This window comes from Dermacentor andersoni, chromosome 1 (genome assembly GCF_023375885.2).
Source record: "Dermacentor andersoni chromosome 1, qqDerAnde1_hic_scaffold, whole genome shotgun sequence".
In the NCBI taxonomy this organism is placed as follows: domain Eukaryota; kingdom Metazoa; phylum Arthropoda; class Arachnida; order Ixodida; family Ixodidae; genus Dermacentor; species Dermacentor andersoni.
This window is the reverse complement of record NC_092814.1, coordinates 407656601-407676161: the sequence shown is the minus strand read 5'-3', so window position 1 is coordinate 407676161 and position 19561 is coordinate 407656601. Positions and strand designations below refer to the sequence as shown.

Here is a 19561-nt window from a genome sequence, read left to right as displayed (position 1 = left end):
GAAATATTTTGTAAAACTACCAATTATATAAATACCATGCAATGAAACCAATCAATATGTACTGAACCAAACTTGTCACCTAATCGCACTGCAGGGAACCCCTGATCATTCTAAGTTAAACCAAAGGCTTGTCATATTTAAATTGTCTCTTGTGCACGCAGTGAATGAATGGGATATCGTTGAAAAATATGTGAATGCCTAAGGGAGTGTAATCAGGACTGGCACTTTTTTCACTTTAACTGTCAGTTCCCTATATGTTGCTTCGATATAGGGAGGTTATGATCTAATAGAAACAGTTGGAAGACTGTTCTGTCCACATTGTCACTTCCATATATATTTTGTTTTGCACTGTGCATTCGTTTAAGACCCATCAACTAGCCCAAATTAATTTACATATCTCATAAAAGCAAGTGCACTGCAGTTGGAGCTTTGGAAATAGGCCTGTGTTTAAAACAGATTCGAGTGGTCGACACATGAAGTGGGCTCATTCATGTGAGTATCCATGTCAGTGCTGTATTGTCTTTTTTTGAAGAGGATCGATCGATTGTTCCTGCTTTAGATAGTCTAGTGATCTAGAGAGCATATTTTAAAAGGCTGATGAAAAAGGGAACACTTTTGGATTTTGCGTGCTAACATCTTGTCAGCTGCTACAGCTTTTGTAAATATTCAGTAAACATATTTGGTGCATCTCTTTTCCTCTGTAACACTTTCATGGAGGTTGTGGACGCTTCCAGACACAAGACTGATTTATGCAGCAGGCGCTCCTTGGCTGCATCTGCAATGCTAGCTCAAGGCGAGAATGCTTTGGGCACGTTGCCATCTGCGTCCACAGTCATCCTGGCACAACTGCCATGGTATGTTGGCCACAGAAACGTCACGTGGGTTGACAATATGTGTAGGCTGCTGTGAACACAGTTGGCAGGTGGGCTTTGCTTGCCTTGCGTGGTTTAGATTCCAGCTTATGATCTTGAAAATCTCACCTTGTGCTTCTACTGAAGCATTACAAGCAATGGTGTCTGTCCTTCGGCATCATTATCTAAAACTTTTCACCTGTGTTGCCATCTGTTTACAGCAATGTTTCTCTAACTTATCTTATGTTCAAGTGCCATTGTAAGTTAATTCTGGTTCACACATTTGAACCATCCTGTCATGTCTCGGCACCAAATGTTACGGAACCTGTATCTGTGAAAATAGAGGGTTTTCACACCATTTTCTCCTCTAACATAGGATACTGATGATGTTTAGAGCATCAGCAAATGTCGATAGCGTCTTTTTTCTGCGGAGAAATCGGCAAGGAAATGCTCTGTCCTGACAGACGCGTGTACCGTGATGGGGCCGGTAACACCTGTGTGAATCAGGCCTTCGTGAGGAACATAGTTGTCAATTTACCTTTAGACCAGTCTGGCTATGTCAAGAATTGCTGGATAAAACACACTTCTCTCTTTCAGAAAGAGATAATTGAAGTGTTTTGGAGGTTGCCCTAGTTTCCTGCCTCTGGCTTGAGCAGGTGTGCAAGATGCAAGCATTAGGTCCATAGAATCGACTGCACCATTTGAAGCTGCACCACTGTAAATGTTTGGTTTGCCTGCAAGACTGTGAAACATGCTTTGTTAAGAGTCTTATGGCTTCGGTAAATATTACGTCTCAATGTGCAGAAATACGTATCAAGATGTTGAACTTTAAAGCGGTACTTACATGATATTTTTTACTATTCATTTCTTGCGTTAAATCAAGGCCCTAGACTTCTAAACTCTAGAAAAAATTGTGACAAGCTTCAGTGTCGTTTCCTTTTATACAGTGGAACCTCGATACGATTCTGCTTAATGCGTTTTTCGAAATGTTCAGTTTTTTTGTTCTTTTCCCGAAAATCCGATTTGGTTGGATAATATGTTGGATAATACGATTTTCCTATGGTACACTTTATTTTCCAGTTCCTGTGAAGATCGTATCAACGAGGTTCTACTGTATTTCAGTTTTTAATTTGTTTCTCATTAACCCTTTATTGACGATTGTTGCCTACAGGCACCATACCAGAAAAAGAATGTTTGTCTTGCGTAGTTTCATTATTCAGTACCAAGATTCTGGCTAGGTGTCTTTGGCCAACACTGAATGAGAGGCAGCAACTGTCATTTGTTAGTTTAGAGCAGGAATACTTGACGAGGAAGAAGTTCGGCATGTGACTCACTGTCTTTTAAAAGTAAGGTCAGAGGATACAGGCCGATGCAAGATATCCAACTGCGGTGGTGTCACACATCTGAAGTACAGCAAAAGAAATGTACACCTATGGTTCATATGTGATGAGAGCTATCTATGCAAACTGAAAACAAAGCCTCAGGTAGGTTGGGGTGAAGCCCACTTCCAAATTCCTGCCTGGGGCTATTGTATTAAATAATTACCCCTTCATATCAGTAAAATCATAAACCTTTCCACATATTTATTCATGAGGTGGAAATGTGCACATCCGCTGCTGTGAAATATAACCTCACCGAGCATTCGACCTCACTCAACCTCAAATTTGTCCATGAGGTTGCCATTGCCATAGCTAAAAAATTTTAACAGCCAACCAATGTCGCATCACTTTGGGAGGTTGAGATCAGCTTAGGTTGACTTAATTACGTCATCCGTGTGAACCTTGTGAGGTTGGCCATCTTTGCATGGAAGTCTACATTCTATGGCCCCCTGTAGAATCCTGGGATGCTATGACATAAAATGATTCCAAACTTTTCTATTCCAATTCTGCAATCAGCCCACCACGATTGGTCTAAACTCTTTCAGGCCACTCCAAACTTCACCCATCTGTCACGCGACGTCACGAAAACCGTGATGGCTCTCCATCTGATATACATGTACACAATGATTATGAATGATTAAACCGCACAAAAGAAAAATAATTATTCCTGATTCAACGCCTTTTCACCATTAGCCCTCTGCTATTGGTTCAATGTTTTTGGGCAATACCCACCTCGCCTGGCTGTCACGCGACCTCACAAAACCGCAAAAACTCACTGCATCAAAGTGACGTGTACGCGAAAAAAAAAGCATTAACATGCCGAACAAAACTGAAAATTTTTCTGCATAGCCAGAGACTGCCCCGTTCTGAAAGGAATTGAAGATGGCTGCCCGCCGATCGCTCAGGCCCTCGCTACTCGCACCTGCCGGTCAGCATGTATTTATTTGCACATGATAAACCTTTTTGCATGGCAGTAAAACGTTATCGAGCCCTTGCGGCATGTATACAGCATCACTCTGCCAACTCTTTCTTGCTGAGGATCCATTTTAGCGGCATTCTTATCCTTCTGTTGCAAGCCGCCGCGATTTTCAACCAGCCACCGCAAGCTAAGTAAGGTGAAGCAGACCAATCGGAGAAGCCAGCACCACCCTCTTCATGCGGTTATCTGTTTTCACTGTGCTGGCTCGGCCCCATCGAAACCCCCTCCACTAGACCGTACTCCTCGCCTCTTGTCAGCCAATTAGATAAGAAAAACCACTGAGTGTAGGCAATGTTATTGGTTTTGAAAGTGAACAAAGGTGACCTCCTATAAACGAGGAGAGTGTTTGATTGGGTTGTTCAGACCACGCTGCAGGTCACTGCCCGATGCTTGCGCCGGTGGTTACGTTAATTTGATGTCAGGAGATTGGAATCAAAACAGTTTGAAATCATTTTATGTTATAGCGCCCCTGAATGTGCTTTACTTTTGGTGCGTTCGATTCGCCTGCACCGCCTGAACCAGTTCACGAGGTGTTGCACCCTGCCATTCGTTCCAGTGGTGCAGCAATGGCGCCTGCTGAACCACTCCGTTCATTTCAAAAGGTGCAGGGCTGGTTCATTTTGCTGCACCTACTCCGCTGTCGGTGCCGACTTGGTGCAGGCGTACAGGTGCGACGCAGCAGTGCAGCAGACAGTCCAGCACATGGGCGCAAGCGCCATTAAAAGCCCGCTTACGCACGTCTGATGTGTGTACAGGTGTGGTTTGTAGTTAGGCCCACAAGCTGATAATACTTGTAGTTCACGATCTTTCAAATGTACGCACTCTGTGCACATTAATCAGGCATAACATAACGCCTGCACCGCATCTGCACCTTGGCATTCGTTTCGAGTGTTGCGCTGTGCCTGCACCGCAGAAACAAGCTGCACAATTTCTGAACTTCTCGTGAACCTCCGTTAACTGGTTGACAGTTGTGCAGGTGAATTGAACAGCCCTTTTAAGTGCTTCCACATGAAGTTCTTATTTGCCCTTACGTTGCTTAGTGGCCTGATGGCTGCTTCAGGTATTGTACAAAATGTTCGATTCAACATTGAAAGAAAATTCAAGGATATGAATGCTTATGAAGGCCAAAATTCAGTGACATACAAATGCATTAATTCTGCACATAAACTAAAAATTGTCAAATTTCCTTCTTCCTAGCTGCATTCAGTTAAGCATGCTACTAAGTTGGAATTGCTGGAAAAGTGTAAAAAAAGGCAATTCTCTTTTGTAGTGTAGAGTGTCGACTGATAACTGGCCTTACGGCCAGAAATGATGTGCATACCTTGAGGAGGATGCTTTAGTTCAGTGCCAACTCTAATCTCTTTATTCAAATACATGTAAAATGCAGAAATGCTTTTGAGACAACTACTGGAATAATTGTAATGAAATTTGTTGCATTTGAGAGAAAAACATAAAATTTAGTCATTCTAGGCTGCATAATTTTGATTTAGGACCTTGAATATTTAGGAAAAATTGCTGAGAGTCAGTAAGCTTAAAAAATATAAGCACGAAGTTTACAATTTCATAGCTTTTGTATCAAGTTGTAAACTTCATACGGAAGTCTTTTTAATTTCACAATTTTCAAAATTTCCTGCCACAAAAAATTGCCCCCTAGAACAGTCGCTACATTTCAGCTTTTTTTTTTTTTTTACATGTAACCAACCTCATCGAATTCCGTTGCTGGCTTCAGAGAAAAACTATTTCTCTTTTCCCATGTATTCAGATAGGAGCTCCAGAGATAAAACTGCCTCCAAGTCAGGTAAACCATTGTATTAAAGAACATTATAAGAAGGAGAAGGAAAAACATTTATTAAAAAAAATAAAGGAAAAGCGGGTGTCTTTCTGCTTGTGTGGGAGGCGCCCTTAGTCCAGGACTCCTGTGGCTCTTGCTGTCTCCCGGGCTCGCCACACCTGGTGTAACAAGAATTGTGTTCTCATCTGAATTACTGAAGTATACTTTTTCCTTTGTCATAGGTGGAAAAGGAAAGTATCAGCAACGTTCTCACACCTACACTGTCCTTATTGGTATGTAGTGTGACTAAATTCTGCTTCTGCATTAGTTGTGTTGATAGCATGCTTGTTCCAAATTCTTATTTGTTCCTTTTGCAAATTTTCATTTTGTTCACAAAACTTTCCAAAAGGGGAACGTATGCAATAAAATAAAGCACTAATTTACTTTCATGCAGAAGATTCATAACTCTTACAAATTGATGTGGTTTCTACCTGGTGATCTTCACTGCACTAAAGAGTTATGAGCTAGGTACTAGGGTATCCCAGCAACATCATGAGCAAGCAACACCATCTTCTCTCATCTCTTAGAGAGAAAAAAAAAATTCGTTATAACTTTACTTCACTCTGCAAAATGCTTGAAGCATAAAAATGTCACTCGTTTCTTTATTTTTACATATTATAGTACACAAGCGCATATTAAACAATGAACAGTATCCCTCATTGTCTTCTCCCATCCAGTCATCCCTGGCCCAAGACTATGTGACTGCCAGGTCAGCAAGCCAAATTAAAGAAAGTGTACCACACATGAAATAGGACGCTGAAAAACTTATAAATTGTGTTGTAGTTTAACCTAAACCTCCCCTCCTCCTCCTACATGACAAAAACTTGTTTGCATGTCAAGGTAGCATCAGAAAATACTAAATTTCTTTTCTGATTGAAATTAAACCTGGAAAGTATTCTATCAAGTGCAGAGGGCCGAAGAGCATTAGCAAATAGCATAGCTTTCAAGATTTTTCATACAGTGCCTATAGGTTGCCTTGATGCTGCCTCCAATCTCCCTTGTACTGAAGCATGCACACACATTATACCTCCATTGATACCGAAGTCCCACTCAAAAGTCTCTGGCCACCGCAAATCATCCTGCATGTACCGGTGACAAGGTGTACATCTTTGGAGAAGTCATTTCTGATTCAAACATCTGATGGGCCAGAAAACTATAAATTTTGTTATGTCACCAATAACCAAAACACGAATTAATATTCCTGCTTGCAGGGACACAAACTGACTGCTGTTACTGAACAGCGCTCCGTGGCATTCAAGTGAAGAATGATCTTGATCGTCACTTATACGAATTGAGAAGAGGTTTATTGGCGGCTCCTAAGGCAAAAGCGCAGCGACCGGGAACGGCGAGACAGCCCGAAGCACTGTCCAAAAAAGGCGACAGTAATCAACAGCGCGAGCGGAGCCGAGCCGCGCGTTGGCGATGTGTCTGTGCCGCGAGGCGCGTCTTCTTCTTCACAATCTCCCCCCGGACAAAAAGAGCCATCCTGGCGCCTTAAGAATCAGGAGGGAGAGGGTCGTGGTAGGGCTTGAGACGCGAGACGTGGACAATGTCACGTCCACGCCGGCGCAAGTCTTCAGGTGGTGACAGTGGCTCAATAAGAAAATTCACCGGAGATGTTTGCTCCAAGACTCGGTAAGGCCCTTCGAATTTTGGGACGAGTTTCGAGGAAAGCCCCGGAGTCTGGAAAGGCACAGACAACCACACAAGAACGCCTGGAGCGTAGGTGGTGTTCGGAAGCGTGTCGGTGCGGTTTTCTTTCTGGCGCTGCTGTTGCTCGGCCGTAAAGGAGCGCGCTAGCTGGCGGCATTCTTCGGCCTGTCGGGCGACGTCAGACACAGGTAGACACTCGGAGGCGTCAGAACGGTATGGAAGGAGCGTGTCGATGGTATGCGTAGGCTGGCGGCCATACAGGAGGAAGAAAGGTGAAAATCCCGTAGTGGCCTGGATCGCGGTGTTGTACGCGAACGTGATGAATGGAAGGATGCGGTCCCAGTTACCATGATCAGATGCCACGTACATCGACAGCATGTCACCAAGTGTGCGGTTAAATCGCTCTGTGAGTCCGTTAGTCTGGGGATGGTATGCTGTGCTTGTCCGATGAATAATACGGCATTCCGAGAGCAAACTTTTGACGACTTCGGAGAGGAAGGCGCGACCTCGATCGCTGAGGAGTTCTCGAGGTGCGCCGTGTCGAAGCACGAAGCGATGTAGAACGAAAAAGGCTACATCCCGTGCCGTAGCACTTGGTAAAGCAGCAGTTTCGGCGTAGCGTGTCAAGTGGTCAACAGCAACTACGATCCACCGATTGCCGTCTGGCGTCATAGGAAGCGGGCCGTATAGGTCGATGCCGACGCGATCGAAGGGTGTGGCAGGGCACGGGAGCGGCTGCAAGGCACCAGACGGGCGTAAAGGCGGCGATTTGCGGCGTTGACAGTCAAGACAGCACCGAACAAACTTTTGTACAAAATTATACATGCCGCGCCAGTAGTAGCGGTGGCGAATTCGTTCGTAAGTCTTGAAGACTCCGGCGTGGCCACACTGTGGATCGTTGTGGAAAGCGGCACATATTTGTGACCTTAAGCTGCGGGGAATCACGAGAAGCCACCGACGGCCTTCAGGAGAGTAATTGCGTCGGTGGAGCAGCTGGTCACGAATGGCAAAATGAACTGCTTGGCGTCGGAGGGTTCGGGATACAGGGATGGTCGATGATCCAGAAAGATAGTCGAAAAGAGAAGCGATCCACGGGTCACGACGTTGTGCGGTGGCAAAGGAGTCCATGTCGAGAGATGAGATGGAGTGTGCGGAAGTTGTTCCGCAGGCCGAGTCTGGAGGTAAAGGTGAACGAGACAGGGCGTCGGCGTCGGAGTGTGTTCGCCCACTGCGGTATACGACGCGAATATCGTACTCCTGGATGCGTAATGCCCAACGGGCTAGGCGGCCAGTGGGATCTTTCAAGTTGGCAAGCCAACAAAGCGCGTGGTGATCTGTGACCAAGTCGAATGGGCGCCCGTACAGGTATGGTCGGAACTTGCCAAGTGCCCATACTAAGGCCAAGCACTCTTTTTCGGTCACGCTGTAATTGGCCTCAGGCTTCGTCAGCGTGCGACTCGCATAGGCGACTACGTATTCGGGGTAGCCTGGCTTTCGTTGGGCGAGGACGGCGCCGAGACCGACTCCGCTGGCATCTGTGTGTACCTCAGTTGCAGCCGACGGGTCGAAATGGCGAAGAATAGGTGGGGAGGTGAGAAGGCGACGCAGCGTAGCGAAGGCGGAGTCACATGCAGGGGACCAGGAGGAGAGGGTGGTGTCACCGCGCAGAAGCTGAGTCAATGGCGCCATGATCGATGCGAAATTCCGAACAAAGCGCCGGAAATATGAGCATAGGCCCACAAAGCTCCGAAGTTCTTTGATGGTCTGAGGCTTCGGAAACTCGGCGACTGCTCGAAGTTTTGCAGGATCGGGTAGAACGCCGTGCTTGGACACAATGTGGCCTAAAATGGTGAGCTCTCGCGCGGCGAAGCGGCACTTCTTGAGGTTGAGTTGGAGGCCAGCGTTCGTTAGACAGGTCAAAACAAGTCTGAGGCGGAGCAGGTGAGTCGGAAAATCAGGCGAGAAAACCACGACATCGTCGAGGTAACACAGACATATGGACCACTTGAGGCCACGCAGCGTGTTGTCCATGAGTCGTTCAAAGGTGGCAGGGGCGTTACAAAGCCCGAACGGCATTACGTTAAATTCATATAAGCCGTCAGGCGTAATGAATGCGGTTTTCTGGCGATCGGCTGCAGCCATCGGTACCTGCCAGTACCCCGAACGCAAGTCAAGGGACGAGAAGAATTCTGCTCCCTGAAGACTGTCGAGGGCGTCGTCGATGCGCGGCAAAGGATAGACGTCTTTGCGCGTTACCTTATTTAGCCGACGGTAGTCGACGCAAAAGCGAATAGACCCGTCCTTCTTGCGAACGAGAACGACAGGCGATGCCCAGGGACTGTGCGAGGGTTGAATAACGTCACGGCGCAGCATATCTTCGACTTGGGTGGTAATGACACGACGCTCTTCGGCCGAGACGCGGTAGGGTCGTTGACGTAACGGCTGATGTGAACCGGTGTCAATGTAGTGCTGCACTTCCGACGTGCGGCCCAAGTGAGGTTGTGAAACGTCGAATGATTTTCTAAAGTGGTGCAGGAGGTCAAGAAGGTCGGCGCGTTCGGCAGGTGTGAGGGTATCGGCGATGGCACTCGAGAATGCATCCTTGGACGTCTCTTCAAGCGCGGAAATCGAAGACGACTGGCCGGAGTCGACATCAAAAGAGTCTTCGGGGACGTCAATCAAAGACGAAGAGTCGAGGAGTTCCACGATGCCAAGGCATTCACCAACGAGCACAGTAATAGGCGCACAGAGGGGATTGCAGAAGTATATATTGCTACAGCCGCCAGCCATGTCAAGTGTTGCGAAGGGTAGTCGGAGAGATTTACGGCTCATGAAGACGTCGGAAGGTGTGAAGAGGACCGTTGCATCAGTGATGGCATCGCAAGAGACGGGTACGAGAGCGAAGGAGCCAGGTGGAATATCTGTGTCCTCGCGCACGGTAAGTTTAGAAGGGCGGTCGCAATCTTCGTGCAAGGGTGCGTCACAAGGGGAAAATTCAACTTCGGCGCGAGCGCAGTCGATCACGGCTTTATGACGGGATAAGAAGTCCCATCCGAGGATGACGTCATGCGAGCAGGTGGGAAGAACAATGCACTCCACTATGTAAACAATGCCGTGAATAAGCACACGTACAGTACAGGCTGCGTGCGGAGTGACGTGCTGAGCGCTTGCCGTACGAAGCGACAGTCCAGAAAGCGGCGTGGTCACCTTGCGCAGCGAACGGCACAGTTTGGCGGCTATCACAGAAACGGCTGCGCCGGTATCCACAAGAGCGAATGCAGGAACACCTTCTACACTAATTTCGACCACGTTAGCAGGACAGGCGCGAGGACTTAGGCAGTTCGAATGGGGCGCAGTTCTTGCCTCGTGAACTGCGACGTTCAGTTTTCCTGGTCAGGTGGTGCGGGTCGCCGACGCATTGGGGAGAGCGAGCGTCGGCGAGGGGATGGCGAGCGACGCGAAGGAAATTCTGGAAGGTCAGCACGAGCATACGGTTGGTGGGAAGGAGTGGCGTATTGGCGAAAGGGCTGGCTGCCGTACTGGAAGGGCCGAGAGGCGTCGCCGAACGCTTGAGGTCGACGTCGGCAATATCGGGCGACGTGTCCAGGAGTGCAGCAAGAATAGCAGATGGGACGATTATCAGGCGTCCTCCAAGGATTAGCTCTCGGTGCGGTCCAAGATGCAGCATGGGCTTCCGGTGGCACCGGTTGGGAATGGGTCGCGAAAGACGCAGGCGGAGGCCTGCGTACTGCCTGCGCGTACGTAAGAGGCGCAGCCACAGGCAGGACTGGCTGCGCATAGGTGGGAGGAGTCGCGACAGGCTGCACTGCCAGAGCAGAGTTGAGATTCGTGGCTGCAGGCGGCTGATGGTGTGCGGAAGGGACAACTTGAGCGACCTCTTCGGAGATGAAAGTGCGGAGCGTGTTTGGAAGACGGGAGGTGGGCTCCTGAGTGAAGGGGACTAAAGAAAGTTGGCGGGCAACTTCCTCACGCACGAAGTCCTTGACCCGTTGAAGTAATGAGCATGGGTCGTACGTGCTGTCAAGGCTTGCCACCAAGTCGTCGCTGCCCAGAGCACGCCGAGTCGAAGCGCGTTGCTTCCGTAACTCATCATAACTTTGGCATAGGCTGACGACTTCAGACACACTGCGCGGATTCCTGGCTAGAAGCATCTGGAAAGCGCCGTCATCGATGCCCTTCAGTATATGGTGAATTCGCTCAGCTTCGGGCATTGCCGCGTTGACTCGTTTACACAGGTCCACGACGTCTTCAATGTAGCTCGTGAATGTTTCTGCCGTCTGCTGTGCTCGGGCGCGCAAGCGCTGTTCAGCGCGCAGTTTGCGAACAGCGGGTCGGCCGAACACTTCAGTAAAGGTTGTCTTGAAGATTGACCATGTGGGTAAGTCACATTCGTGGTTGTGAAACCAGAGTTGGGCAACACCAGCCAGATAAAAGATTACGTGGGTTAACTTCGCTGGATCATCCCACTTGTTGTGCGCGCTCACCCGTTCATATGACGCCAACCAGTCTTCTACGTCTTCGTCGTCTGCACCGCTGAAGATCTTGGGGTCGCGTTGTCGTGCAACGCCGGTGCAAGTGACGGACTGTGGCGTCGGCGCCGTTTGGGATGAGCTGTCGGTCATGGCGGGCGATAGCGTTCTTGATCGCAGCTCCAGGGTTACAAGCGACGGGGTTTGAGTCCCCGCACCTCCACCAATTGAGAAGAGGTTTATTGGCGGCTCCTAAGGCAAAAGCGCAGCGACCGGGAACGGCGAGACAGCCCGAAGCACTGTCCAAAAAAGGCGACAGTAATCAACAGCGCGAGCGGAGCCGAGCCGCGCGTTGGCGATGTGTCTGTGCCGCGAGGCGCGTCTTCTTCTTCACAGAATAATCATTTGGTTGTATGGCTGGGATTCCTAGGTCATGTGAATTGCAGTGGAGCTACTTAGTGTAGTGACTGACTTGGGGCTGCTCAATAGTCTTTTTTTTTGATGCCACTCTAATGTGCGCCAAATAAAAGAAAATGTTTCTTTCTACATTGTGTCTTATCATTGCTTTGCAATTCGCAAGCACAGTACAGCAAAAAAGGGGCCTTGCCTTACATTGGTTCTATTTTAAATAGGCAATAGCTGTTTATTTCGGCATACATGCTGCAGTTCGTGCTCTGCAGGTCTCCAAGCATGAGCGCCTGCTTCCGAGAAGATGACAGCTGTAAGAAACAAATGACTCTGTGTCACACAACTACAAAAACATGAAAGTGCCTGCTTTATGATAAATACAAAAAATGACAACTCAGGCAGACTGGCAGAGCAGTCATCAATAATAAAACAAGACATTGCACAGTTTATTTGCCTAAGAAATGAGGTCTGCACATCAAGCTTAGCAATTCTTGGCAGCTTGCTCGCCTTATACAATCAGTCCACATTGTTAGCTCAACATAACTGTTTGATGGATTTCACAGTCCTCTTTAACACTCTGCCTGTCCCTCACTTCACCAAATCTGTTGTTGCCGTGAACACCACTGAAATTACAGTGGAATCTCATAAGTGTCCAGGCAATTGTAGCTGTCATTCGTTTTAACATCTATTTCAACAAACCAGTTGGGCGGGGGCCTAAAAAACAGCAATTTGGAACCATCAAGTTACAGTGCACAGGGCTGGGCAAACACTTTGAAATTGGGTGCCAACAGCACAGAAGGTTCGCACTACCCGCTGTGGTTGCTCAGTGGCTATAGTGTTAAGCTGCTGAGCACGAGGTAGTGGGATCGAATCCCGGCCACGGCGGCCGCATTTCGATGGGGGCGAAATGCGAAAACACCCGTGTACTCAGATTTAGGTGCACGTTAAAGAACCCCAGGTGGTCGAAATTTCGAAAGTCCTCCACTACGGCATGCCTCATAATCAGAAAGTGGTTTTGGCACGTAAAACCCCACAATCTAATTTAATTTTAAGGTTTGCACTAACTTTCCAAATGCAGGCAGATTTCGGTGAACAATCACATTTAAGGTGGAGCTTATGTGCTGCTGATCTATGGTGTAAAAACACACATCTTGCTTTTACGTTGGCCTTGTTAATCAAAGAAAAATATGTGCCATAGGATCTTGACTGTGGGTAATATTAGTGATAGCCACATTGGACAAGTGCACCCGTCCTACTGGAGAGCTTCTTTGCATTCTCATGGGAGGAACTTTTGAAGTTGAACCATGTCATAGTTCTGTACAGCGAGGGCAATTTCGTCTCAAGGCCAATGAACCAGGAACGCAAAACATTTCTCTATGGAGTGAACAGCGTACCCTACTTTTTTAAACTTACTAAGCTGAATGAGCATATTTTTCTGTCCATATCGCCAACAGCAATCTGCCAGTATCCAGAACGAAGATCAACAGAAGAGAAATAGCTGGAACCGTGAAGGCAGTGAAGGGCATCGTCTATATTTGGGAGCGGGTAGACGTCCTTCTTAGTAATTTTGTTCAGATGACGGTAGTCCACACAGAAGCTCCACGTGCCGTCCTTCTTAACCAAAACCACAGGCGACGGCCAGGGACTTGAAGAAAGCTTAATGATGTTTTTATCTAGCATTTTGTTCACTTCACTTAGAATTACTCGGTGTTCCGATGCAGAAACTTGATACGGTCATCGGTGAATAGGCGTAGCATCGCCAGTAGAAATCCGATGCTGGACCGCGAGCGTCTGGCCTAAAGGGCGATCGTTTGAAGTAAAAAATATCTCGGTAGGACGATAATACTTGGCAAAGGTTGTCAGCCTGCGCAGAGAATAGGTCCACCGCAACCATTTTCTTTATGTTGGCATCGGTGCCCGAGGCTGGTGCGAGGGGCCTGCTAAGCTCAGAAGAACCATCGGTTGATAAAGCTGCTACGTGATGGTCGCCGAGACAATCAACGTTGACAAGGCAAATACCTTGCAGTAGGATTTGCTTTCCCAATCCAAAGTTAGAGATAGGCATGCGAGTACGGTTAGCAGTAACAGTCAGAATGCTGTGAGGCACGGTGATGTCATATTGTAGTGGAATGTTGGGCAGCGGAGTGATGAGGTACTCGCCATCAGGAACAGGTGGGCAACACAACCGTTCAATATAGGCTGTTGACTTCGGTGGCAGGCAAATAAAGCAGGTGGGGCGTAAGCGGCACTGGGGTGCGTTAGAAGGTTCTACGAGAATAGGCAACTCAAGGCAAAGGGTACTGGCAGAGCAGTCAATAAGAGCAGAATGCGCAGAGAGAAAATCGAGTCCGAGAATTAGGTCATGGGGCAATGAGCAATCACGGTGAAGAGGACAGGAGTGTGGCAGCCGGCGATGCTCACACATGCCGTACATATGCTGATGATAGGCACAGTACCGCCATCTGCAACGCGACCAACGCGTGCCGACGCTGGGGTGAAGTGCTTTTTCAGTCGTCGTCGGAAGGCAGCACTCATAATAGAAAGATGTGCTCCTGCATCGATGAGTGCAGTGACAGGTGTAATGGTTGGAGTCGGGCATGAAATAGATGGTAGCTGGCCCATGCGGTCATCGAACTTATCCACACTGAGGACGTTGTTGAAGGGAGAGACTTGTTCTCATCAAGAACGAGGAATCTGGGATTTATTTACAGTATCTGCATGAGAATGTTACAGTTCATCAGTCTACCATGACTGAAAAAGGAATGCACCCTGAGGAGCCGCCAACGGCTCCTTAAATACACTGTCCTCCCGAAATCCCTAGGTGAGGGAAAACGGCAGTTCGCCGACCGATTCGGAGCGTCCAAAGTCATCGTAACCAACCCGCCTTTGAGGGGGAGGGTTTACGCACTCACTTCTGCACAGGTTGCCCTGACCACACCAAGGTGAGAGGGTTTTCGCAGACACTGTGCTTGACCCGAGCAGGCGCCTCTTTATCCCAGAGTTGACCCTGCAGTCAGTGGCCGCCGCATCTGTCTATTGACTGACGCGTGAGACGGGTATTAAGCTGCATGAGACGGCACCGCAAAATATCTTCCAGGAGCTCCCCTGCTCCAAGCAGACCTTGACGGTGTACACGCTAACAATACTTGCTCCGCCCACTGTGTCTAGCCATCTCGGCGCCCTTCCATTGGGGACGCGGCGCATTGTCCTCCTAACAAAACCAGTCGCCGCCACAGCCGTGGTGGCGCCGATGGGCTGGGGACTGATGTCTGGTCGCACTTTCAAAGCGAGTCGTCACAGCAGGCCTGGTGGCGCCTTTCCGTCGGTCCCTTCCTCGAAGATCGCCAGCCCCCGCTGGTCGAACCTAACACAGGATACCCGTCAACGTCAAGAAAGTTTTGGTTCATAGGTAACATGAGCAGAGAATTTGAGGGCAGGGTCGACAACACAGCTTCACCTCCAGAAGCTGTAGTGCCTAGTTTTTTGGCTGCATCCAGGAGGCGATAGGCGGCGAGGAGAAGCGACGGGCCTGGCGCGAGCAAGGCTGATGGCGTTGAGGTGAGGGCGAGTGGCTGTAGCGAAGGTTCGGAGGTGGGGCAACAGCGGCAGTGGGTTCTAGGCGGGTGGCATAGGGAACAGTAGGTCCAAAGGTGCAGGAATAAGCGGAGGTGTATGGCCGAGGAGGTGGTGGCCATTGGTTGCGGCAGTGACGAGCGATGTGGTCGATGCGACAGCAGTGGAAGCAGATCGGCTTGTCATCAGGGGTACGCCATTTGGACGGGTTGCGATATGTGGCAGAAAAGGAGTGCCGGGGACGAGGAGGGCCGCTAGAGAACGGGGGAACGCTGGGTTGAGTCGTTGAACACAGAGTTCAGACCCATGTTCTCAAATTCCTGTCTGACGAGGGCCTGAATCCTGGCAATTGTGGTTGCTGGCGGGTTGGAAGGTGTCGCGGAGAAGGCTGGCCAGCAGGTGGCCTCGAGCTGGCGGCAAACAATACGGGTTAGGTCATCACAGGTGGTCGTCTGATGTGCTCGACCCTCACATGTCGACGTAGCAGCAGTGTTGGGTAGCTGCGTGATGTGGTGTGTGATACGGCGGCTCTTAGCTTGTTCAAGGCGACGGCATTTATTTATCATGGCGCCGATAGGAAAGACGTTGCCAAAAACAAGAAAATTGAAAGCGTCGTCGGCGATGCCTTTTAGCCACCTTATCTGCTTCAGACATAGTATCGTGGGCTTTGTGGCAAAGAGCCAAGACGTCTAGGATGTATCAAACGTATCGCTCTGCAGATGTCTGGACACGAGGCGCAAAAGCCTTTCTCGCGGCAACCTTGCGCCCAAAGGGGTCGCTGAACAGCTCTCGTAGCTTTACTTTGAAACTGTCCCAGCTCGTTATCTCGTCATGCGTTTGGAGTCACACGCGTGGGGTGCCGCCGAGATAAAAGATTACATTAGCAAGCATAATTGTTGGATTCCACCTGTTATTAGCACTGGCGCATTCCTAGAGCTTGAGCCATTCATCAACGTCCTGTCCCTCCAGGCCACAGAAGAGACCAGGGTCACGATGTTGGGCAACCATGACGATAAGAGCAGTCGGACAAGCTGAAGCCGTTGCAGATGCGGTCTCGTCACCGGGAGGTATGGTGACAAGCTCGATGTACCGACCACTTCGGAGTGCCATGACGAGGACGGGGATCGCTAATCTCCACTAGAATGTTGCACAGACACAGACGAAACACACAGATGAAAGAGGCTATTTACACTGGAGCCAGAAAGCCAGCCCGACACTCGCTCACGCCATAAGCCCAGACACACTTCATCTCTTCCTCGCGGCGGCATGCCTTTTGAGCATCTCTTGATGAGATTGTAATAATATGAATGTCTGTACTATATAGTGTGGTGTGTAGTGCGTGACACGGTGTGGCAGATGGAGAGAGACAAGAAGCAGACGAGAAAGAATGTGCGCGCAGAGGCGAATTCTGTACTGGATGGAAGACAACGTTGAAGAGCATCCAGCACGTGAGCATGCAGCACAAGAAGAAAAAAATAAAAGGAAAAGGCATCCAATCAGAAGAAAACACGGAGCTTCCAGGGGCCAATCAGGAAAGGACAAATCGACCAGAGCGGCAGAAAAGCGAGGTGTGCTGGCAGAAGAAGGGAGAGTTTCAAGAAGCAACGCCAAGAGAAGGTCGGCCACCGGACCGGGAGTTCAAGACAGTTGGCAGGTTGCGGACCCGAGGCACCAGGACAAACCCAACCGGGACCACCTGCCAACCCGTTCCTGGGCTTTGCCACTCTACCCGATCGTGAACTGCTGCTCGAAACCGGCGAGTTTCTGCGCCCGTGGGCAGAACGCCACCACCATCTTCCGCCGCCTGCCTTCCCTCTTCAAACCGGAGCCACCGCACTCTGGTCGCCTGTTCATCCACCGATCCCATCGACATTGTGGTGAGACATTACCTTTTTTTCTGTTTTCCAAATCCCCTTTACCAATGAGAAATTTCGCAGCAGCCCCCCTTCAAGTATTTATTGAAGAAAGCTTTCAATCAAGAATTCATTCATGCTGATGTAATTATGCAATGAATTACAGAACTTCATTCAACTTGCTTGAACAATGAATAAAGAAATTAAATGGAAACTATTAGTCGGTTGGACTACACCTTAACGTGCAACATAATTGGTGAATGTATATCCATAATTTATTTCCTTCCATGTCAGTTAATTTCATTGCTCTGAGGAATTTTCTAAATTTTTTTTGTGCTTGCATTACTATGACCACAGCTAAAGTAATACAAGGCGGCAAATTATTCACTGGTGCCAAAAATCAATTTTTTATTTTTGCCACTTGTCGGCAGCAACGCAAGTGGAAAACTGCTTAGCAAGATTTGTATCTAGCAAATATGTGTGCAGTTGGCATCTTCATAACAGAGAGGTGGATCATGCTACACTGAGGCTCAAGGGCTAACTGGACAAACCTAGCGGAGCTAGACAATGGTGGACCAGTGCATGGTACTGGCTCGGGTCAGGCCAGGGAAAAGTGTCCATGCAGTGCTCTACTTTTATGCACTGTTTTCAAGTACTGAAATTTCATCCTTAAAAAATTTCTAGGTATTGCAAGCATACTATGCTCTTCTATATCCATCACAGCTGCCTCTCATTTTCACAACTACCTATGCTTTATAGCTCAAAATAGCTGTAAAAATAAGGTATACTGAAGCATACACTAATGTTTTGTTTATGTGTTCCTGTCGTATGTTGAAAGGCAACGTTTTGGTTGCAAGGTGACTTTCAGTTGTCTTTTGCCTCGGTACCATGACAATGACGTATTGTCAAAAATTCATTCAACAAGAGAGATAGCAGTTGATGCCACAACGTCACGCTTACTTTTTAAGTAGCCGGAACACATTTTTACACAAAATGAATTCGCCCAAGGCGCACGATCACCAGGTCACTACAGATGTTGGTAAAGCACTATTTATTTCACACAACTGTTGACCCTTACTTGCAACTGTTGCATCTTCCTTTCCTTCAATTCCTTTCTTTTTAACACGGAAGGGGTGCTTTGCATAAAATTAAAATATCCGGATACACAAAAATACGGAGCAGTAAAGAAAGGTAAAGCGGCAGATGAGCAATATTGTCGCTCCAACGTAGTGACAAATGAGCTGCTACAAATGCTTCTTAACAGTCATGCTTTAACGGTACGAGTGGTGCCTGCATTGCGTTTAGAAAAAATTTACGATGCACTACCGAGGTTTTGCTTCATTTATCATGTTAAAGGTAAACACCCGGACTCCGCTGTTATACTCTGCGTCGTCGCAAACTACTGAAAGGCGTCACAACGCATCTACAGCGCGTAAATGTATAAAGCAAGGCTATCAAAAGCTCACCTTAAATGCAAATCGGAGCGCCGAACCTACGCGTCTTGTTGGAAAGACGAAGCGAGTGCTCTTCAAAACGCAATAAACAATGGCCACATATCGATTTATCAATAAAGATCGTTATAAAACGCTTCTGTGTACTGGCGGTGCAAAAAATACAAACTGTTTGAAGAATTTAAACCATTTAAACTGGGACTGAATCTTTCAATGACACGGACGCCCTGCAACAAACTAATAGAATAACTTCCGAGCGCTGAGAACGAGATTAACGCTTACAAAAAAAAAAAAAAAAGATTGGCTTTGCTAGTTTCTGTTTCGGTTTCTGATGCACGAAGCGCCACCTGCTTCCTGCAAAAAGTGCCATGGCAGCTTCCTGTTTACTTTTCGAAGTTGGCGTAACTAGCACAGCTGAGTCTCGAAGCTTTCGTGTGCCGTTATGCATAACGCAATTTCATTGAATAGATGCCGTTATTATTTGTGGAGCCTCTAGAAAGTCCTGCATCGATGCGTGTGTGTCTTTGTATACGCGCCATCTCTGGAGGTAAGCAAACCCTCTCAGCCAGCTTGCGCCGACCTTCGTTGCAAGGGCAATATTTGTAATTTAACTACATGCTTTATCGGTATACAGCTGCATCTGACCGCCACTTTCTTATAGGCCTGATGAAAAGTGGTATTGAAATCACTACATGAGTACTACCGTAACCGTAATCTCTACCGTAATCTACCGTAATCTTAACCTGCGTTTTCGTTTGCTTCAGTTCTAGTTCGATTTCAAAACAAGATCCCATTTGTTGGTACTCATCGTTCATTATATGCTTAGCATGTTGGCTTCGCCCGATTTGTCCAGAATAATATATATATCATCGCCTTATAACAGACACGTCGGTATCGGAGAAGCTCGCAGGTGGGTGTGCCGTTTTCACTGCCTAAAGTACGTATGAACGACGTAGATAATGACATCTAGTGATTCAAAAATAACTTGGAGTAATGAAATGCTGTGTTGCTGCGAAATTTTAGTAAAAACAAAGCAAAGATACGCCTGAAACGTTTTTCAGTGAAGTATTTGTGCACATACTTGGGGACGTAT

The 19561-nt window shown here is 48.0% G+C and overlaps 1 long non-coding RNA gene across 1 annotated transcript; it reads right to left on the bottom strand.

Moving 5' to 3' along the window:
- Positions 1-5040: 5040 nt before the first annotated feature.
- On the bottom strand, positions 5041-18790 carry LOC129381786 (uncharacterized). The gene is made up of 3 exons (XR_008609914.2): positions 18484-18790; positions 11791-11902; positions 5041-5159 (listed from the first exon to the last, which is right to left on the bottom strand). It is a non-coding gene; the product is annotated as an uncharacterized lncRNA (long non-coding RNA).
- Positions 18791-19561: the final 771 nt, after the last annotated feature.